At 49.3% G+C, this 20,504-nt stretch overlaps 1 long non-coding RNA gene across 2 annotated transcripts in view; it reads right to left on the reverse strand.

Annotated features, from left to right (window-relative positions):
- The window catches only part of LOC146870688 (uncharacterized), a 56,812-nt gene extending 36,592 nt beyond the window's left edge, over positions 1-20,220 (reverse strand). For both annotated transcript variants that reach the window (XR_014979025.1, XR_014979024.1), the window contains exons 1-4: positions 20,034-20,220; positions 19,858-19,942; positions 19,688-19,761; positions 19,155-19,362 (exon numbers count right to left, since the gene is read on the reverse strand). This is a non-coding gene — a long non-coding RNA (uncharacterized LOC146870688). The remainder of the gene's footprint in view (positions 1-19,154; positions 19,363-19,687; positions 19,762-19,857; positions 19,943-20,033) is intronic.
- Between the last annotated feature and the right edge of the window lie 284 nt (positions 20,221-20,504).

Here is a 20,504-nt window from a genome sequence, read left to right on the forward strand (position 1 = left end):
CTGGTTAGCGTGAGGAAATTTCTCGCTACAACTCCTTAGCGACATTTTTGTTGCTTTGCTCCAGGAACCAGATACTTTGTGAGTAAAAGGGTCGCAGAGACCCCTGCCTTGAACTAAACATCATTGTGTGCATCCTGAACAATTTTTTCCTTGCAGCATTTCTAAAGTAATTATATTTTTATAGTATTGTGGAAGTTTACTGTTATTGGTCTTGTGATTAAGTCTATATAAAAAAACCTATTTTTCATAACTACTTGAGTGGTGTCCATTTGTAGTGTTCCTAATTATATTACTGTGTATGGTCATAAATGCTTCACACACTGCCTCTGAGATAAGCCTAGCTGCTCGTGCTACGTTACCACAGGGTTGAGCAGGGGTTGTCAAAGGGTGTAGGCTGCTTACTCTGACTTAGGAAGAAGGGTCCCTACTTGGACAGTGGCCAGCCATTGCCAACTAGAGACCCCCATTTCTAACATTGGTGGTCAGCGGTGAGGACCTGGACTTGCATTTATGATTGCATACAGTAATTATAGTGTACACTACTAGTGAGTGCAGACCATAACATAACCACGTACGTTGTTGAGATTTTTTGATTCTATTTTTGATCGTTATTGCCAGTTATTGCCACAATGGGCAAGCCCAGATCCAATGCCTCTGAGGATCTCTCCTGGGAAGAAGAGAAATTAGACACCTACAATGCCAAGCAGCTCAAATGTTTTTGCAAATGCTTCACGGTCCCTATCACAGGTCTCACTAAGAGGGAAGAGTATTACAAGGCGCTGAAGGCCTGGTTAGAAGCCAGGGATGCCCCTAGGAATATGGAAGAGCCTGTGGGGGGTGGAGAGAATGCCGGAGAGCAGCAGGAAGAAATTGTAGATTTGGTAGGGGATAAAGCAGTTTCCAGCCCGGGCACTAGCGTGTCCTCAAGGGGTCTGTCTCCAGAAGAGATGGAGGACAGGGAGAGAGATAGGCGGCATAATATGGAGATGGCTAAGCTCAAATTGGAGGGTCAGAGAGACCTAGAGAATAAGAAGTTAGAAGTTGAGATAATGAAGATGAAATTTGAACATGAGAGAATTTTGAGGGAGTTGGAGATTAAGGCCAAGGGTATTGAGATCTCCCCCTCTGGTGGCAGCATACCAGTAGTGCATACTGAGAGTAGAGTGTATATACCTAAAGAGGTTATTAAGGATTTTCATAAAAGTGAGGATATTGGGCAATGGTTTGCCGCTTATGAATTAGCCATGGTGTCCCACCGGGTCCCTGAGAAGGATTGGGGAGCGGGGTTGTGGGGACGGTTTGTGAGTGAGGGGAGGGATACCTTGTTGGACCTACCCCCAGGAAGTAGGATGATTTACGCCCACATGAAGGAAGCTTTGATTACCCGCTATGGTTTGACCCCTGAAATGTACAGGCAGAGATTTAGAACCTGCAAGAAGATAGGGGGTACCACATGGGTTGGATATGTGTCTTTTTTTGGCAGAGCCATGGAGCGCTGGGTAAAAGGCAGCAAAGTAGAAACTTTTGAGCAACTATATGACTTGATTGCATGGGAGCATTTTTCTAGTAACTGTTTTCCTGAGCTACGCCAGCATCTGATAGATTGCAAGCTGACTAACCCTAGGAAGCTTGCTGAGGAGGCGGACCGCTGGGTGAGCACCCGGGTTCGCAAGGGTCCAGTGGGAGACTTCGCCAAAGGTGGGCAGGGTCCCCAGCAGAGAGGTGGGGGGGACAGGGGTAAACCAAGGGAGTTCCACTGAGGGCCCCAAGATAATTCCCAAGGGAACCAGGCAGTGGTATCCCAGCCTCCCCCAGATAAGAAGCCAGTGCCTCCAACAGGTAATCCTGTTCCAAGGAGGCCCCCTACTTGTTTTAAGTGTGGCCAGGTGGGCCACAGATACTTTGACCCCCAGTGTCCCCAAAGGGATACTCCTGCACCACCCCGTGCACCGCCCCGCCAGCTTGCTAGTGTAGCCCTGGGGGAGGAGGAGATGGGTGCCCAAGGTGGGTGGGACCCCGTAGAATTGACCCTTGTCTCACTAGGAGACTTTGAAATGGTTCCTAAGCCTGCACTGCCTGATAACACTAAAAAATACAGGCAGTGGGTAACCATCAATGGCCATAGAGTGGAGGCTCTGAGGGACACAGGAGCTAGTGTAACTGCTGTCAGCTCCCGGTTGGTGTCCAGAGAGCAGGTTGTGCCCCATGCATTCTACCCAGTAGTGTCTGCAGACAACACAGAGAGCCACTGTGAGGTGGCTCAGGTTCCCTTTGAGGTGGGGCGGGGGGTCTCAGGAACTCTTCAGGTGGCTGTGAGGCCCGCCATGCCTGTGGACTGTCTGTTGGGCAATGATTTGGAGAACTCCCCGTGGGCTACGGTGGAGAAGAGAGCTCACTTGCAAATGTTGGGACTGCCTGAGTGGGCATGTGCTACCACTCGGTCCATGGCAGCCAAAGAGAGTATTGAGAAAGACCTGGAGCCTGAGAATATGGCCCAGGTCCCTGCCTTAGAGGGAGGGGGCAGGGGGCGCGGGAAACCGGCCCCCTTGGTTCCCACGGCCCAGGAGGGAGCAGACCCTGAGGGGGATGCCCTGGAGCCTACCGGGGAGCAGAGTACTGACCTGGGGGACCTGCCTGAGCTGACCCAGTGGCAGCAGGAAGGGGGGCCCACCAGGGAGGAGTTTTGTGAACAGCAGAGAACTTGCCCCTCTCTTGAGGGTATGCGGCAACAGGCTGCAGCCCAGGCAGCAGGTGATGTGTCCGGTTCACATCTGATTTATTGGGAGAACAGTCTCCTGTATAGCGAGCCTAAGGTTGCTGAACCGGGGTCAGCCCGTGTGCTGGTGGTACCCGAGTGCTTCAGAACCTTCCTACTGGGGTTGGCTCATGACATCCCATTGGCAGGACATCTGGGGCAGACTAAGACCTTTGAAAGGCTGGTCACCCACTTTTATTGGCCCCAGATGCGCAAGAGTTCAGATACGTATTGTAGGACCTGTGAGACTTGCCAGGCAAGTGGGAAGAGTGGGGGGAAGATCAAAGCCCCACTCCAACCCTTCCCAGTTGTTAGCACCCCATTCGAGCGAGTGGGCATCGACATTGTGGGGCCTCTGGACCCCAAGACAGCCATGGGCAACAGGTACATCCTGGTCTTGGTGGACCATGCCACCCGGTACCCTGAAGCCATCCCGCTCAGGACAGTGACGGCCCCCGTGGTGGGACGTGCACTGATGGGGATCTTCTCCCGTGTGGGGTTCCCCAGAGAGGTGGTGAGCGACAGGGGGACCAACTTCATCTCCCAGTAGATGAAGTCCCTGTGGAAGGAGTGTGGGGTGACTTACAAGTTCACCACTCCTTACCACCCCCAGGGTAACGGTCTGGTTGAGAGATTCAACCGGACCTTGAAGGGCATGATCATGGGCCTAGAAGAGCCCCTGAGGCGTAAGTGGGACGTCCTCTTGCCATGCCTGTTGTTTGCATACCGTGAAGTGCCACAGAAGTCCTTAGGGTTCAGTCCCTTTGAACTGCTCTATGGCCATCCGGTAAGAGGACCTCTGAGTTTGGTCAAGGAAGGCTGGGAGCAATCTCCCAGGAAACCTCCCCAGGATGTATTTAGCTACATCCTGGCCTTCAGGAACCAAACTCGGCGTTTCAGAAAAATTGCTGAGGCAAATCCGGAAGCCAGCCAGGAGGAGATGAAACGTTGGCACGACCAGAATGCCACTCTGGTCGAATTTCAACCTGGTCAGAAGGTTTGGGTACTGGCCCCAGTGGAGCCTTGTGCGCTCCAAGATAAGTGGACCGGTCCCTTTGAGGTGGTGGAGCGCAAAAGTCAAGTTACCTATTTGGTGGACTTTAAATCTCCCAGGAACCCCCTGCGGGTCCTGCATGTGAATCGCCTGAAGCCCCACTTTGAGAGGTCTGAAGTGGGCATGCTCCTTGCCACAGATGCAGGGATGGTGGAGGAAAGTGAGCCTCTTCCTGACCTCCTGTGTGCAGGAGAAAAGGATGGGTCAGTGGAGGGTGTGGTCCTCTCCACCACACTGACCCCTGAGCAACAGTTAGATTGCCGCCAGCTGTTGGGGCAATTCCCTGATTTATTTTCCCTGGTGCCTGGTGTCACTGACTGGTGCGTCCATGAGGTGGACACCGGGGACAGTCCTCCTGTCAAGCACAAGGCTTACCGAGTGACTGACCGGGTAAGGGCCTACATCAAGGAGGAGGTCTCCAAAATGTTTGCTCTAGGGGTGATTGAGTCCTCTAGCAGCCCCTGGTCCAGCCCCGTGGTCTTGGTACCAAAAGCTGCAACGCCTGGTGACACTCCAGAACTTAGGTTCTGTGTGGACTATCGAGGTCTCAATTCGGTCACGAGGACCGACGCGCACCCCATCCCCAGAGCTGATGAGCTCATAGATCGGTTAGGGGCTGCCCGGTACCTCAGCACGTTTGATCTAACGTCTGGGTACTGGCAGATCGCCTTAACTGATGGGGCAAAGGAGAGGTCAGCATTCTCCACCCCAGATGGGCACTACCAGTTCCGTGTGATGCCCTTTGGAATGAAGAATGCCCCTGCCACCTTCCAGAGGTTGGTCAATCAGGTGTTGGCTGGGCTGGAGGATTTCAGTGCCACCTACCTGGATGACATTGCAGTATTCAGTTCCTCGTGGGAGGACCACTTACACCACCTCTGGGAAGTGTTGATGGCGCTGCGCAGAGCAGGCCTCACAATCAAGGCCAGTAAGTGCCAGATTGGGCAGGGTTCGGTGGTGTACTTAGGACACCAGGTAGGGAGTGGCCAGGTGGCACCTCTACAGCCCAAGATTGAAACCATCCTGGCGTGGGAGCCCCCAAGGACCCAGACCCAGGTGAGGGCCTTCTTAGGACTCACGGGTTATTACAGGAGGTTTGTCAAGGAGTATGGCAGCATCGTTGCCCCCTTGACTGAGCTGACTTCCAAGAAGCAGCCCAAGATTGTGAACTGGACTGACACCTGTCAGAAAGCTTTTGATGCCCTCAAAACTGCCATGTGTACAGCACCCGTGCTCCTGGCGCCCAACTTTGCTAAGGAATTTATTGTCCAGACAGACGCTTCAGAGCATGGGGTGGGGGCTGTTCTGTCACAGATGAATGAGGAGGGACTAGACCAACCCGTAGCCTTCATCAGTAGGAGGTTACTTCCACGGGAACAGAAGTGGAGTGCAATTGAGCGTGAGGCATTTGCTGTGGTCTGGGCACTGAAGAAGCTGAGACCATACCTTTTTGGGACTCACTTCCGGGTTCAGACAGACCACAGGCCCCTCAGATGGTTGATGCAGATGAGGGGTGAGAATCCCAAGTTGTTAAGGTGGTCCATTTCCCTACAGGGTATGGACTTTACGGTGGAACATCGCCCTGGTACAGAACACGCCAATGCTGATGGTCTGTCCAGAATTTTCCGCCTTAGTGAACAGAACTTCCAAGGGGATGGGTAGTTCTCCCCACATTTCAGCTGGAGGGGACGCGTGTTAGACCTGGCACCATTGGCGTGAGTCTCCCTTCCTTTTTTCGCTGTGTCTCCTCTGTGTTTGCTGGTTATAGATGCTCTGGGCGCTGTGCCGCTGCCATTCAGTGCCACAGCGCGAATGCTCCCTTTGTAAAGATGACATATGAATTGGTACATCCATGATTGGCTTATTCAGTTTACCTGTTAGTCCCTAGTAGCGTGGCCGGTGTGTGCCCAGGGCTGGTAAACCGAATGCTGCTGGTGGGCCTGCAGCACTGGTTTGTGCCACCCACAGAAGCAGCTTGTAAAGTGTGTCTCAGACCTGCCACTGCAGTGTCTGCGTGCAGTCCAGAACTGCCATCTTGGCTGTGAAGTGCACCCGCTTCCCAGCCCCTAAACCTTCCCTTGGCATCATGTAAGCCCCCCTTATGATAGGGCGCATGGTATGTGTAAGGTAGGGCATGCCCTGTTGTATGTAGCATGTCCTAGTAGTGAATTACACCCAATTTCGTTTTTCACTACTGTAAGGCTACCTGTTCTCCATAGGCCAGAATGGGAGGTCTGGGCTATTACATCCTATAGTCCTAACTGACCCACAGAACATGGTAGAAAAACGAATCTAGTATGCCTGAGCTCAGAATATTAAAATACATCTTTTAGTGAAGGTTATTTTTATATTCTGTGTTTGAAACTACCACTTTTAGAGTATAGGTACTTTCTTGCCTAAGCCTTCCAGTTGCTCTGCTATTATGTGTATTGGCTGTCTGGTTTTGGAGGGACAGGGCAGGCTGAGTCAGACCTGGGTTGAATAGAGCGACCTGCCTAGGTGTGAGGGGAGGGGTAGCTCCTGCACTTGAATAGGGCTGTGCCTGGCAAGGTGAAAGCTGGCTCCACCTCCCACTGTGCGTCTGAGGCAGACCCCCTCTTTCTGAAAGGAAGGATGCAGCCTGATCAACAAAGTGCTCCAGGGCTGGGCAAAACTGGTTCTGGCTGGGTTCAGAGGCTTGGGACCCCTAAGAACAAAGACTTTGGGGGTATAAATATTTGTGCACAAACCCCTACAATTTGTATTGCTCCTAGATAACAAGAAGAACCTCTGTCCGTGTGGCTACAAGAATCTACAGGAGAAGGACTGTCCTTGTGCTTGTGTGCTGTTCCTGGGACTGGCCTGCAGCTGTTACTACTGGACTTCAAGAAGAGGAAAGGAACTTTGATTGGACTTTTATTTCTTTTGCTACAGCAACTACCCCAAGGGCTAGGAGAGAGCTAGCCTCCTGCTGGAGTCTCAGGCACATCAGACTCCACCATCAGCCTCCTGTTTCCTCCCAGCGAGGATTACTATCTGCAGGTGAGGTTCCTGTGTGTTCCAGGACCTCTATTTCTACTGTTGAGAAGAGAGCGCTGAAAATCGTCGCTAACCTCCGTTAGCGAGCCGCTGCAGCTGGTGAGCGTGAAAAAAATCGCCGCTCCGCTGTCGCCGAGCGCTCGCTAACCCCGAAGATCATCGCAGCACCTGTCTGCGGGCCTGAAAACGCCCGCTATCCGAAGATCGTCGCAGCACCTGTCTGCGGGCCTGAAAACGCCCGCTATCTGAAATCATCGCAACAGGATCATCGCAGCGCGGACGCCGAGCGTTCGCCATTTTCCCCGCATCGAATCCGGATCGTCGCTCCCTCGCGGAGCGCCATCTTTGTCAACGCAGCAAGATCGCACACGCAACAGGCTCGGTGCATCATCCTCCCTTCGCGGCAAGGATTTCATCGCATCACCGGCTTAGCGTGAGGAAGTTTGTCGCTTTGTCCTGCCCGCAACCCAGCGCATCATCCTCCCTCACGGTAAGGATTCAACGCATCGCTGGTTAGCGTGAGGAAATTTCTCGCTACAACTCCTTAGCGACATTTTTGTTGCTTTGCTCCAGGAACCAGATACTTTGTGAGTAAAAGGGTCGCAGAGACCCCTGCCTTGAACTAAACATCATTGTGTGCATCCTGAACAATTTTTTCCTTGCAGCATTTCTAAAGTAATTATATTTTTATAGTATTGTGGATTTTTACTGTTATTGGTCTTGTGATTAAGTCTATATAAAAAAACCTATTTTTCATAACTACTTGAGTGGTGTCCATTTGTAGTGTTCCTCATTATATTACTGTGTATGGTCATAAATGCTTCACACACTGCCTCTGAGATAAGCCTAGCTGCTCGTGCTACGTTACCACAGGGTTGAGCAGGGGTTGTCAAAGGGTGTAGGCTGCTTACTTTGACTTAGGAAGAAGGGTCCCTACTTGGACAGTGGCCAGCCATTGCCAACTAGAGACCCCCATTTCTAACAGGGTTAAAAAAAAACGTCGCCACTGTCTTCCATACATAACGCATGATTATCAATTTAAATGGTTTATATTTGCGGCAGAAGCACCCATGGCTTCAAATAAGGCAACATTTACCTAATATTATGGGACGTGGCGGGTATTAGTCTGAGCAGCTCAATGCAGTGTTCACATTTCGATGCAGGTAATAAAGAAGAATGTGATGAGTAAACGATGCTAATTATATAATGACAGCATTCGAGTGAATTATTATATAAACTTTCAACACAGAGTGCATTTTTTGTCTCGAAAGACCCTGAGTAAGGTCAAAGACATTTGTGCGACATCTATACCTTAATGGTAGTTTATTGTGATGCGCACGAGCAGCCATTTCACGGGTAGAGAGCGCTTTTCAGAAATCGAAATAAAATGAAACCCCTTGCACACCAGAGTGCCCCACAGCCACCATTCCACGGGATGTGACGCCACAAGTCTCCCTTAACCCTAAGGTCAGGTCAGAGAGGCTTGGCCGCGCGCCATGGAGTGCCCACGCGCTACGGGCTGGGATTATGGCCCCGAACATTTGTTTCTGTTCAGGAAAGAGATGGGCGGCAGGGCCCCCCTACGTTGTCCATCACGTAAAAGACACATTTGGACATTTATAAGCGCTTGACGTATTATTTCGCCCGAACCCCAGACACTTGTGTATCATCAACCTTACACCATTTCACTCCTATCAGTCGAAATATTCTGAACAAGCATTTACAATGCAATGGTCTCGGCATTGGTAAAGTTAGAGCTATTGGCATTGCTCATGACATTATTTTTGTTTATGTTTTTGTTTTTAATACATTTAAAGAAACGGCATTGTCATTAGCAATGCCAATAGCTCTAACTTTAACAATGCCGAGACCGTTGCATTGTAAATGCTTGTTTACAGAGGGATCGCAGACAGGCCAGATTGGTTTTATTCACACCCGCACACATTAGCGCTACTTTATTAAGTTTACCAGTGAAGCGCTACTCTTTTTATCTTCTTTCTTTCCACAACATTGTTTTCCCAGGGTGGGGAAGTGCACCATTCCTGGAGGGACTACAATACCTGGTTGATGGGTGAAGTGGAGAACGTTTAAGGTGATCCCTTTAAGTGTTTTTTCCTTATTTTAGCTTATAACATTTGTACCGCAGCATTATGTTCAAGAATGTGGTCTTTTTGAGCCAAACTGCTTAGGTTTTGTAAGAATATAAGCAACGCACATTGAAACGGGTCCCTTCTGGGCCCTGTAGTCATGTCCCTAACTTTTCAGGAAAAATCACTCACTAATTTCTGAATAATGAGAGTAAAAGCGTTAAGGTTACCATGTTCCTGCTTACATTCACATGCTTTACTTAAACTTGCATTGCCTATGAGTGTTTGCTTTTTCCAGGATGTTGTTACTTTGTTTTTTCAGGCAGCATATTGCTCTTGTCTAGTGCATAAGTTGAATTGAGTCACATCCAGGTGTTTATAGCGGGGCACAATTGGGTTGTAGCTGAAGTCAGTGCGAGTTTCTCTCAGTGGGGCAGTATGGTGTTCAGTGGAGAGAGGATGTGGTACTCTGGCTAGAGCTGTCGAATTTGAAACTGGGGAACCAGGCTCAGTCCACTCTCACGAGGGAGCACATTACCATGCTACACCTTAGAAGCCCAATGCCCGTATTACAGAAAGTGATCCGGGGGCGCAACAGGCGTTTGTGCCCGCTTTGCGTGTCCACAGGGCACTTTGGTACTGCAGAAGGGGCCGCAGACACTTGTGCGGCCCCTTCTGTAATGCCAATAGCGCTGGAGCAGTTAAAGCACCAGCGCTACCTCAAGAGAGCGTTCCCTCACTTGCATGGGGGTGCTGTCCTATTCAAATGAGGGGATTCCTTTGCCTCTGTGCCCGCGCTGTATTACAGACGTGGGCGCAGAGGCAAAGAAGCTCTCAGGAGGCGCACCTAAAATGTGGTGCACTGTCAGTGCGCCTTCCGAGAGCAGCCCTCTGGAGGGGAGAAAGCGAGTCCTATTGACCCCCCGGACATCCTCTTTGTTTGCTTGGTGCATGAAGATGCAAGATTCATATACATACTTTTTTCCCATTTGGTCTAATTACTTTGTGAATGTAAATAAAAATAAAGCATACTTGCAAACTGTGACTACATGCCAGCCTTTCTCAATATTTCTCTTATAACTATGTGATTGTATACATTTAACGGGCGTACGGTCTCACACAATGGGCGATTTGTATAGGGTCACTGGAAAGTCCACAAGGTTGTACCTGTCCCCCCCAGAAATGTAGTGTCTCTTACGCCCCTGTTGCCATGCACACACACACTCAAGCAAGTGCACACACACCGCACCACCCAGTACTCTGGTACACTCAACAACGCAGGCAAAACAAGCTTCCCCACTCGGGTACTGCGGGAAGGTCCTAGGTGAGGGGAGACATGCCGGACATAAGTTCCACGTTGGAAAACCTAGCGTGTGTCTGTGGGGTGGTGTGGGGGGCTTCAAAATTGGCAATTTCCCTTTTCAAGCCACGAGTGCTGCTAAAAAAGGAATGTGTCCTGGAACCCTTGGAAAGCTGTAAAACTATAAAATAAAACTTACTCCGTCCTTCTGGATGGATCCGACTCCCGACACCCGCCATCCTGCTCCTGCGCCATTTCCTACAGCTCGCCTCGTCATCAGAAGAAAAGGCAGCCTCCCTCCCTCCCCTCCGCCAATCACAACCTGCAATGGCAGCGTTGTGATTGGTGAGGCGAAGGGGAGGGCGCCCCAGCAGCGCCGTTTTCTCCTCTATGGAGAAAAAGGGAGAGTGGGCAGTCGTGCTTGAGGGCAGGGGGGAGTGGCTTATCCACTGTTGTGGGTACTGACTGACTGGTCGGCTCCAGGGGCCGACCAAACAGTCAGGACCCACAACAGTGGGTAAGCCACTCCCCCCCCTGCCCTCAAGCGTGGCCGCCCACCCTCCCGCCCCCAACCAGGCACATCTGCTTTCTCGCAGTGCGAGAAGCAGAAACATAAAATGGCAGTTTTTACCATTTTATGTTTCTGCTTCTCGCGCTGCGAGAAAGCAGTGCGGCGACGCCCAAACGCCCCTATGGAGGAGCCGCCACTGAGTATAGCGCCCTAGGTTAGGGCTTCAGTGACTTCGGTGACATTTTCAGAACGCCACCTGTCTGCCTCTCCCTGTCTTGTGGTGTTTACTCAGCTAATGAAGCGGGTTTGACGTCATTATCCCCTCTGGCACAGGCGCTGCTCTTTGTGATAAGGGACACAAGAAAAACTCTCTCCATCGAGGCAGGACTGCAGTTACCGCCAACCGCAGAAATCTGCTGTTAAAATCACCAGATTTGGTCTAGTAATCACAAGCCACTATTTCTCAAATATAAATTGCTTAGATGTGCTTAAATGTAAATAATCGGTTTTCAGCAAAAACTTTCTTCATTTTAGAGACACACCTGAGTGTAATGTCTTAGTGTTGAAGGACATGTAGAGCTCGGGACTTCAGCCCGTAATCCAACCAGGCTAGAACATCAGTTTCTGGCAAAGTTGACATTGCGGCATGCGGCAATATTGCAATTGGTAATGCCACATTAGTTTCCGGAGGATAAATTCTCCAAAAGGACTGTAATTATTCAATAACATGTGGTAAATTGTGTGGTAATACCAATAGCTGCGTGTTATTTCTAATCTGAAACGCTGCCAGCCCTTCAGGAATAGCTTGTCCATCCCAATATCACCGATGCAGCCAGCATTGCTAATAAAGGCTGTGATATTACTGATGGTGGGATGGGATGCGTGAGTGTTGTGTCTGTATTGCATTTTGTTGGGTAGTACACAATAGCTTACTTGAAGGTCAGTGTCGTCTTAAGAATCTTGGAGGCCCTGGGCAAGACATATTTTGGGGCTCCCTGTTTGGAACATATAGGAATTAAGGGGCATATCAACAAGCGGCAGCGATAATTATCGCTGGCCGCTCTTAGCGTGAGATTGCATATCGCCGGCTATCGCTGTAAATTATCGCCATGCTAGCGCTGTATCAACAACACATAGCGCAATGGCGATAATTATTCCAGTGATAGCGGTGTTTTCCATGGAACATCGCTGGTTTTCCAGCTATGTTCCATGGAAAACGGCGATATCCTTGGTGATAGGGCCTGTGGTCTTAGCCACACAATCCACCCCCCATGTTAGGCATGCCTTAGTCAGGAATTTAACAGACGTTAAATTCCTGCGTTAAGGCATACTTAACGCGATTTCAAATTTCGTTAAATCTCGTTGTTAATATGACGAAGCTGGGTTAGCGATATTTTCCCATGGTGTTTTGTCAGGCACGCCTCCTTTGCATCTCATTAGCGATGCAATGGGAGGCGTGCTGACAAGGGGCGCTAATGCAAGGAAACACACGCTAGCGTGTCCTTGTTGATAATGCGATAATATTATCGCCGCTTTTCGCACTCGAAAACGGGCTCTAAAGCGGCGATAATATTATCGCTGCCCCTTGTTGATATGCCCCTAAGTTACTGGTTGAGGAGGGTGAAACCCTACTTAGGCAGAAACCATAATTCTTGCCAGGGTGAAACACAAGCAAACTCCAAATCAACCCGTGCTGAACCAGGTGGTAGCTTGGCATAAAAGCAGTCAGGCCTAACTTAGGGGCAATATATAAAGTATTTATGCAGCACTTCAAACAATAATAAAGTGAATACACAGCACAAGAAAAATCCCACAATAATTCAGAAAACTAGAGTAAATGTAATAAATCATTTGGCACCAAAACGACAAGAATCCAATTAGTGGAACAAGAGATATGCAATTTTAAATCAATCAATCAATCATGATTTCTGAAGAGCTGCTAATCACCCAATAGGTGCTTGTTGGTCCCTGACAGCTCATTAGAGCAGTCAGGTCTTGAGGGCCCATTGGAATTCAGGAAGTGAGATGATGGCCTGGAGCTGCATGGTGAGAACGTTCCAGGTCTTTGCAGCGACGAGAGCAAGAGGAAAAGAAATTTCCTCCACTTCTGCTTCGGTGGATGCGAGGGCCAGTGATAGGGAGGCAGAGACTAGTCTTCTCAATGGTTGGGGGAAGCTTACGCAGTGGTTGATGTAGGCGGGTCACTGGTTGAGTAGAACATTATGTCTGTGGGTCAGCAGCTTGAATTGGCATCTCTTCTGTATGGGGAACCAGTGGAGTTGACTGAGGTGGGGTGTGATGTGGGTTCGTCAGAAGAGGTCGAGGACAAGTCTGGTTGCAGCGTTCTTTATGGTTTGCAGTCTCTGTAGGAGGTGTGTGGCAATTCCTAACAAGAGTGCGTTGCCATAGCCCAGTTAGCTGGTGATGAGGGCCTGTGTCACGTTTCATCTCGTGTGCAGGGGAAGCCATTTGAAGATATTCTGTAGCATGTGTAGAGTGAGGAAGCAGGCACAGGAGATGGCGTCGATCTGTGATTTCATGGTGAGCTTGTTATCAATGATGATTCTGAGGTTTCTGGCTTGGTATGCAGATCTGGGTGCAGTTCCCATGTCTGAAGGCCACCAGGAGTCATCCTAGTGGCTGCTATTGTTACCGAAGATTAGTACTTCCTTCTTGTCCATGTTCAGCTTCCGGCAGTTCATCTTTATCCAGTCGGCAATGCTTTTCATGCATCTGTGGATGCTGGTCCTGGTGGTGGCAGGGTCATCGGTGGAGGACAGGATGAGTTGGGTGTCATCTGCATAGGATATTATGTTGAGACCATGGGCTCTAAGGATGTTGGCCAGTGGGGTCAGGTATATGTTGAAGAGCGTAGGGCTGAGGGATGAGCCCTGGGGGGAACCGCAGATGATGTGGTGGTAGGTAGAACCTCTGTGTTCTTTTGTGGAGGAAGGATGTAATCCATCTGGCTGCCTTCCCTTGGATGCCGATGTGGTGGAGTCTTTTGATCAGTGTGTGATGGGCTATGGTGTCAAAGGTTGCAGAGAGGTCGTGGAGGATCAGGGCTGCTGATTCTCCTCAGTCAAGTAGGGTTCAGAAGATGTCATCGGTGGCTGCAATCAGAGTGGTCTTGGTGCTGTGATTGCTGCAGAAGCCAGAATGGGAGGGGTCGAGTGGTTGACACTGCTCCAGGTGTGTCATGAGGCCACACAGCACCCCCATTAAATAGGGAAGGGGGAGGGTAGCGCAGCTAGGAGGCGGAAGCGGCAGGCAGGAGGAGCTGCAGGGGCAGCAGCGGCAGGAAAGGAGACGGGCACAGGGATGCAAGAAAACAGAACAGGACACAACAAAACCAGAACAGAACCAGAACAGGAAACAAAAACAGAACAAGGTAGATTAACAAAGCTACGGGGCACTGACCACAACAGATGAAAAACAGGCACAGCAGTGAAGCGGACGACAGCAGCCTCGAACACCTACCAGGCAGAGGTGAACGGGGCAGCGGTGGCGGCACAGACAGCGGAGCTGCTGGGGAGAGAGCAGGTCTCAGACCAGGAAGTCAGAGGTCTTGCTCGCGCTCACTCGCAGCCACCGCAATTGAATAGGGAAGGGGGAGGGGGAACGAAGCGCAGCTGGAAGTCAGGAGCGGTAAGCGGCAGGGAGGAGTAGGGTTCAGATGTCGTCGGTGGCTGCAATCAGAGTGGTCTTGGTGCTGTGATTGCTGCAGAAGCCAGAATGGGAGGGGTTGAGTGGCTGATTCTGTTCCAGGTGTGTCATGAGGCCATGCGGCGCCCCCATTAATTAGGGAAGTGGGAGGGTAGCGCAGCTGGGAGGCGGGAAGCGGCAGGCAGGAGGAGCTGCAGGGGCAGCAGCTTCGGGCAAGGAGACGGGCACGGGGATACAAGAAAATAGAACAGGGCACAACAAAACCAGAACACAACCAGAACAGGAAACAACAACAAACAAGGCACAATAACAAAGCTACGGGGCACTGACCACGAGAGATGAAAGATGAAAAAACGGGCACAGCAGAGAAGCGGACGACAGCAGCCTCGAACACCTACCAGGTGGAGGTGAACGGAGCAGCAGCGACGGCACAGACAGCGAAGCTGCAGGGGGGAGAGCAGGTCTCAGACCAGGAGGTCATAGGTTTTGCTCCTGCTCCCTCGCAGCGGCCGCCATTAAATAGGGAAGGGGGAGGGGGAAGGAAGTGCTGCTGGAGGGCGGGAGCGGGAAGCAGCAGGGGGAGTAGGGTTCAGATGTCGTCGGTGGCTGCAATCAGAGTAGTCTTGGTGCTGTGATTGGGAAGCAAAAAAACATAACAGGGCACAACAAAACCAGGACAGAAGATTGCTGTGGAAGCCGGAATGGGAGGGGTTGAGTGGCTGATTCTGCTCCAGGTGTGTCATGAGGCCACGCAGCACTGCAATTAAATAGGGAAGGGGGAGGGAAGCTCATCTGGGAGCGGGACGCAGCAGGCAGGAGGAGCCATGGGGGCAGCAGCGGCAGGAAAGGAGACGGGCACGGGGACGCAAGAAAACAGAACATGGCATAACAAAACCAGAGCAGAACCAGAATAGGGAAAAAAACAGAGCAAGGCACAATAACAAACCTACAGGGCACTGACCACGACGGATGAAAAACGGGCACAGCACAGAAGCTGATGACAGCGGCCTCGAACACCTACCAGGCGGAGGTGAATGGGGTCAGCAGCGGTGGCACAGACAGCGGAGCTGCTAGGGAGAGAGCAGGTCTCAGACCAGGAGGTCAGAGGTCTTGCTCCTGTTGACTGAAGAGAATGTACATCCCCAGGCCCTGTCACTCCAAAGCCAAACAGTCAATCCACAATCCAGTAGAGGCACACAGGGTGGCAAAGCAAGAAAATACCCACTTTCTAAACGTGGTATTTTCAAGCACAATATAAAAATCATCTTTAGTAAAAGATGTATTTTTATATTCTGAGTTCAGGCATACTAAACTCCATCTTTCAACTTGTCTCCAGGGGAAGTTATACTTGTAGGATGTTACAAAGTATTCCCTATTCTATCCTATTGGACAGATAGCCTTACAATAGTGAAAAACAAATTACACTGTATTTCACTATCAGGAGATGTTAGACACACCAGTACATGTCCTATCTTTCACATACACCCCACCCTGCCCATAGGGGTACTTTAGGCCTACCTTATGGGTGACATATATGTAATAAAAGGGAAGGTAAGGGCCTGGAAGTGGGTGCACTTGCCAGGTCGACATGGCAGTTCAGACTGCACACAGACACTGCACTCGGATGTCTGAGATACTTTTACAGGGCTACTCTTGTATGTGGCACAATCAGTGCTGCAGGTACACTAGTAGCATTTGATCTACAGGCCCTGGCAATCTCTGTGAACTTTACTAGGGACTTACAAGTAAATCCAACATGCCAATCACGAAAACACCAATCCATAACATAGTTCACAATAGGAGCACTTGCACTTTAACACTGAACAGCTGTGTGAAATAAAGTACACAGAGACACTAAACCAGCAAAAGCAAAGTCAAAACCAGGAGGTCAGAAAACAAGAAAAACACGCTAAAAGGTGCCAGGTCTAACAGATGGTCATATGGTTGACCTGAGGGACGATATGTGGTGGTTGAGGGGCAGCTGGACAGGGCACCAACTACCCTGGTCGTGATATATGCATCCAATAGTAATGAATCGTGGTTCCAAACAGATCTCCCACCCACCTTAGTCTGAACCTGATAGTTCCAAGAATATGGGGTTAAGACTTTAACACAGTTTTGACACAACATTGAACGGATCCTCCCCGCTGTGCAGGGCACTGTCTCAACAAGAACAGCACAGGGCTTTCTAAGCCTAGCTAGATAATGGTCACATGCACGGCTTTTGCCATTCCACGCAGATGAATATGAGAGAATACTCGTTTTCCCTCTTTTCATCAACTTCATACCACAATAGACCTGTTTTATGTAACAACAATATGCTCCCTCATGCCTACAGTGCCGAATAACTCGGACACATACTGCCCTATCACAGACCTTTGAAACTAACAATACAGTGGTGTAGGTGCATCCAGCCATACAGGAGGGGGCGCTCTGTGAAACTATCGGATCTCACATAGTTGAGTATTTCGTGGAGAATGAGGGAACTGCCACTGATAGAGGGGTGGAATGGAATGCGAGACATATTGAGAGGGCTCCAAAAAGTGTTACCAGGCCAGCCTAGAGCCACAGTGCATGTGCGCGGGCGCGCGCGCCGCGCTTTACCGCGATTACTTTCACTTTCGCGGCCACACGGCCGCTTTGATGTTTGATCCTGATCGCGATTGCGATCACTTTCACTTTCGCGGCCCAACGGCCGCTTTGCATAGCCAATAGGTCTCGCTTTTGGGACCTTATAAGTATTTAGTTATGCAACTGTTGCATGGCTAAATACTTATAAGGTCCCAAAGGCGAGACCTATTGGCTATGCCAATGCTTGTTAACCTTACCAAAGCGCCCTAGAATAAAATCTAGAGACAGATAAAGGGAAACCTTTAGGCAATTGTATTTGTAGATCCCTCCTGAGAGAACAAAGTAAGTAGTCCCTTGACTATCAGGGTTGAGCCCGCCAAGATACAACAAGCATTGGCAATGCAATAGGTCTCGCATTTACTCGAGTTTAAGCTATTGGCATTGTAAATGAATGCCTTTTATTTATGTTTTTAAAACAAAAAGTAAAAGGCATTGTTATTTGCAATGTCAATAGCTGAAACTCAAGTAAATGCGAGACCTATTGCATTACAAATGCTGTTTACCTTGTGGAACACTTATATGTGACGCATTGTTTACCCTACATTTCCTAATACAGTTTGTTTTGCTTGTGTTGTGGCAAGCCATCACATAACTTGTTAAGGGTATTCCATGAAACATTTACTGAGCTAGCGAACCTTGTTTTAAAAATTGCCTCCTGACAGAATCGCCTTATAATTTTAAATGTAACAGACCCAGATTCTGAAGGTTATCGGGCATATTTAACTAGTCTCTGCCTCAGGTCATTCTGTTCCCATTCAGATGAGAAGTGGCCTGGCGGTGGGGTTCAACTTTCGTTTTTAGAGTAGGGTTCAGACTGAGTTGCCGATGGTTAGTCTCTGTGAGTTGTAGGCATTGGACTTTTACTTCTACATCACATGCTTCCGGATGTCTTCGCCCAGCTCTTAGTCATTTGTTTGAAAGGATGGCTTATCCCTGAATTGCAGTACGAATTGTTTCCTCAGAACCACGAATGGGGGGTGGGGGGTGAGAGGGGGAAATGCTGTGTGTCTGACTTTGTCAGTAGCTAGATGTGAAGGCACTTACCTAGATAGGACACATAATCAAATCTCAATTATTGGTATTTTTGGATATTAGGTGTGTGCTCTTTCTAAGACCACCACCGCCCCCACAGCATTCTAGGACCACAACACCCCCAGAGCCTGATAGGACCACCACCACAGCAAGCTAGGACCACCACCACCCCCACAGCCTGATAGGACCACCACCGCCCCCACAGCCTGATAGGACCACCACCACCCCCACAACGTACTAGGACCACCACCACCCCCAGAGCCTGATAAGGACCACCACCGCCCCCACAGCCTGAAAAGGACCACCACCGCCCCCACAGCCTGATAAGGACCACCACCACCCGCACAGCCTCAAAGTATCACCACCGCCCCTACAACCTGATAGGACCACCCCCACAGCCTGATAGGACCACCACCACCCGCACAGCCTCATAGTATCACCACCGCCCCTACAACCTGATAGGACCACCACCACCCACACAGCATTCTAGGACCACCACCGCCCCCACAGCGTTCTAGGACCACCACCACCCCACAGTGTGCTAGGTTGTCAAATGAAAGCATGAGGCCCAATTCACAAAACATTTTCACAAGTAACTATTTCTTACTCCTGGAAACTAGGGAGTAAGTCAAACCCAAGTCAACAGTAAGACCGGGGAAAGTTCTGAGAATGCGGCCCTTCGGGTCGTGCTGACAAAGAGCATCCTATAGCAAGAAAAAATCGAGGGTCACCCAAATCACCCTCCTTTACCTGGGCGAAATACTAAGCACAACATAGAAGCAAGTTGGCAAGGAGGAAAAAATATCTATCTCTTAGCATCTAAGGAACTCTATATTTCCTTATGAACAGTACACAGTCCTGTTGTCAATTCTTAAGTATTAATTAAACAGAGTCACATACCATAAGCACATCTTTTATAAAAATATTTTAGTTATCTTCATTTCTTTTTGTTATTAGTTATACTGATTCTTAGTCATCAATATTTTAACAATCTTTTTTTCTTCTTTCAAACAACTAAACATCAATACAAATATATACACATCACAAAAATATATTCGTACATTCCCACACCCCCTCCAGAAATAGAAAACAATGGTCACCTCTTAAATAAAGTAGATCCACTCATGAGGTAGTCAATTCAGCACACAAGGTAAAGATCCCTCTCCAAATAATAAATCATGAGTGTGCATTCATTAATAAGAAAATAATCTCAATTATGTTCAGACTCCTCTTGTAAAAGACTGTCGACGCGTGCGCGTTTCGGCCTCGTACTCTTTCTTGGCCTCCTCAGGACAAGGGTAAGGAAACCTACATGAACGCAAAATAATATTTAGTCCTAACATAAATACCACAAGACATACCCAAATATCAAAATACTCCTGTCCAATCACTCTGTGTGCCCTACCCCAGACCACCGCACCACTCTTGGAGAAAAATCTAAGTCAAAAGACTCACACCCACCAAGGGCCCAGTGACTGAATAAATTCTTTACAAATATTAACAAAGGATCGTGCCACTGTGAAGACTTTCGTGTGGTACTATAGTGTTGCACAAATCCATGCATAATTATCTTGGTGTCTAGTGTCAATAAGATCTACTATATGAGCCAAATAAAGTCCTCATAAACACTCACTTCTCGTATCCAATCCAAATGCCCTGCAAACAGGGCTCCGTCCTCCGACGGTCTCAAAATCACCTGGAAGCCCACTACAAAATATAAAGGGCAACTGTCCGTATAAATAACCAGAAGAGTAGAAAATTAACCTAGTGCGTTCATCAGATTTCATATACCGTGACACTTACCTTCGTTACTTCATTCTCTCAACAATCGACGGAGCGTCACTCAAAATACAGATTCTCTCACCCAGCTAGTTGCGGAATTATTACGCTGCAAATATAAACATACCAAAATTGCATCTGAGGCTCAAATTACCATATTCTAAAATATCGCCTCTGCGCCGTGTCACAGCCATCCTTACCTATTTCTTATAAATGGGCGCGTGGGATCCTAATTCATATGACGCTCCTTTCACAACAAACGCTCACACAGCCAGTAAGTACATTTAAAAACTCAAACGCCGTACGAAGCGTCCCACGTGGTCAGTGCAGGAGCACTGAACAAAAACAACGGACTCGTATCCCAAAGCTTCCTGGCAACCCTTACATCATGTCGTGGTCTGCCCCTTGCTTTACCCCAGCCCTGCCTTCCTGGAATCTCCCCACCTATCTGTCCCTGTTGTTCGCAGCCCTGCCTGTCTCCTCGCTTGCACAGTGTGGAGCTACCCCCCCACCTCTCCCAGTGGAGGCTGAGGGCGGTGTTCAGTGACGGGGCAGGGTGCGTGTTTGCAATCACAGCACGCCCCTTGTCGTCTCTGAGCTCACACCTCAGGCACGTAAGATCTGCTCGATCTGCTTGCCAGAGATGTCTGCAAAAACAACAATTGATGGAC

Source organism: Triturus cristatus, chromosome 1_1 (assembly GCF_964204655.1).
Source record: "Triturus cristatus chromosome 1_1, aTriCri1.1, whole genome shotgun sequence".
NCBI classification, from domain to species: Eukaryota; Metazoa; Chordata; class Amphibia; order Caudata; family Salamandridae; genus Triturus; species Triturus cristatus.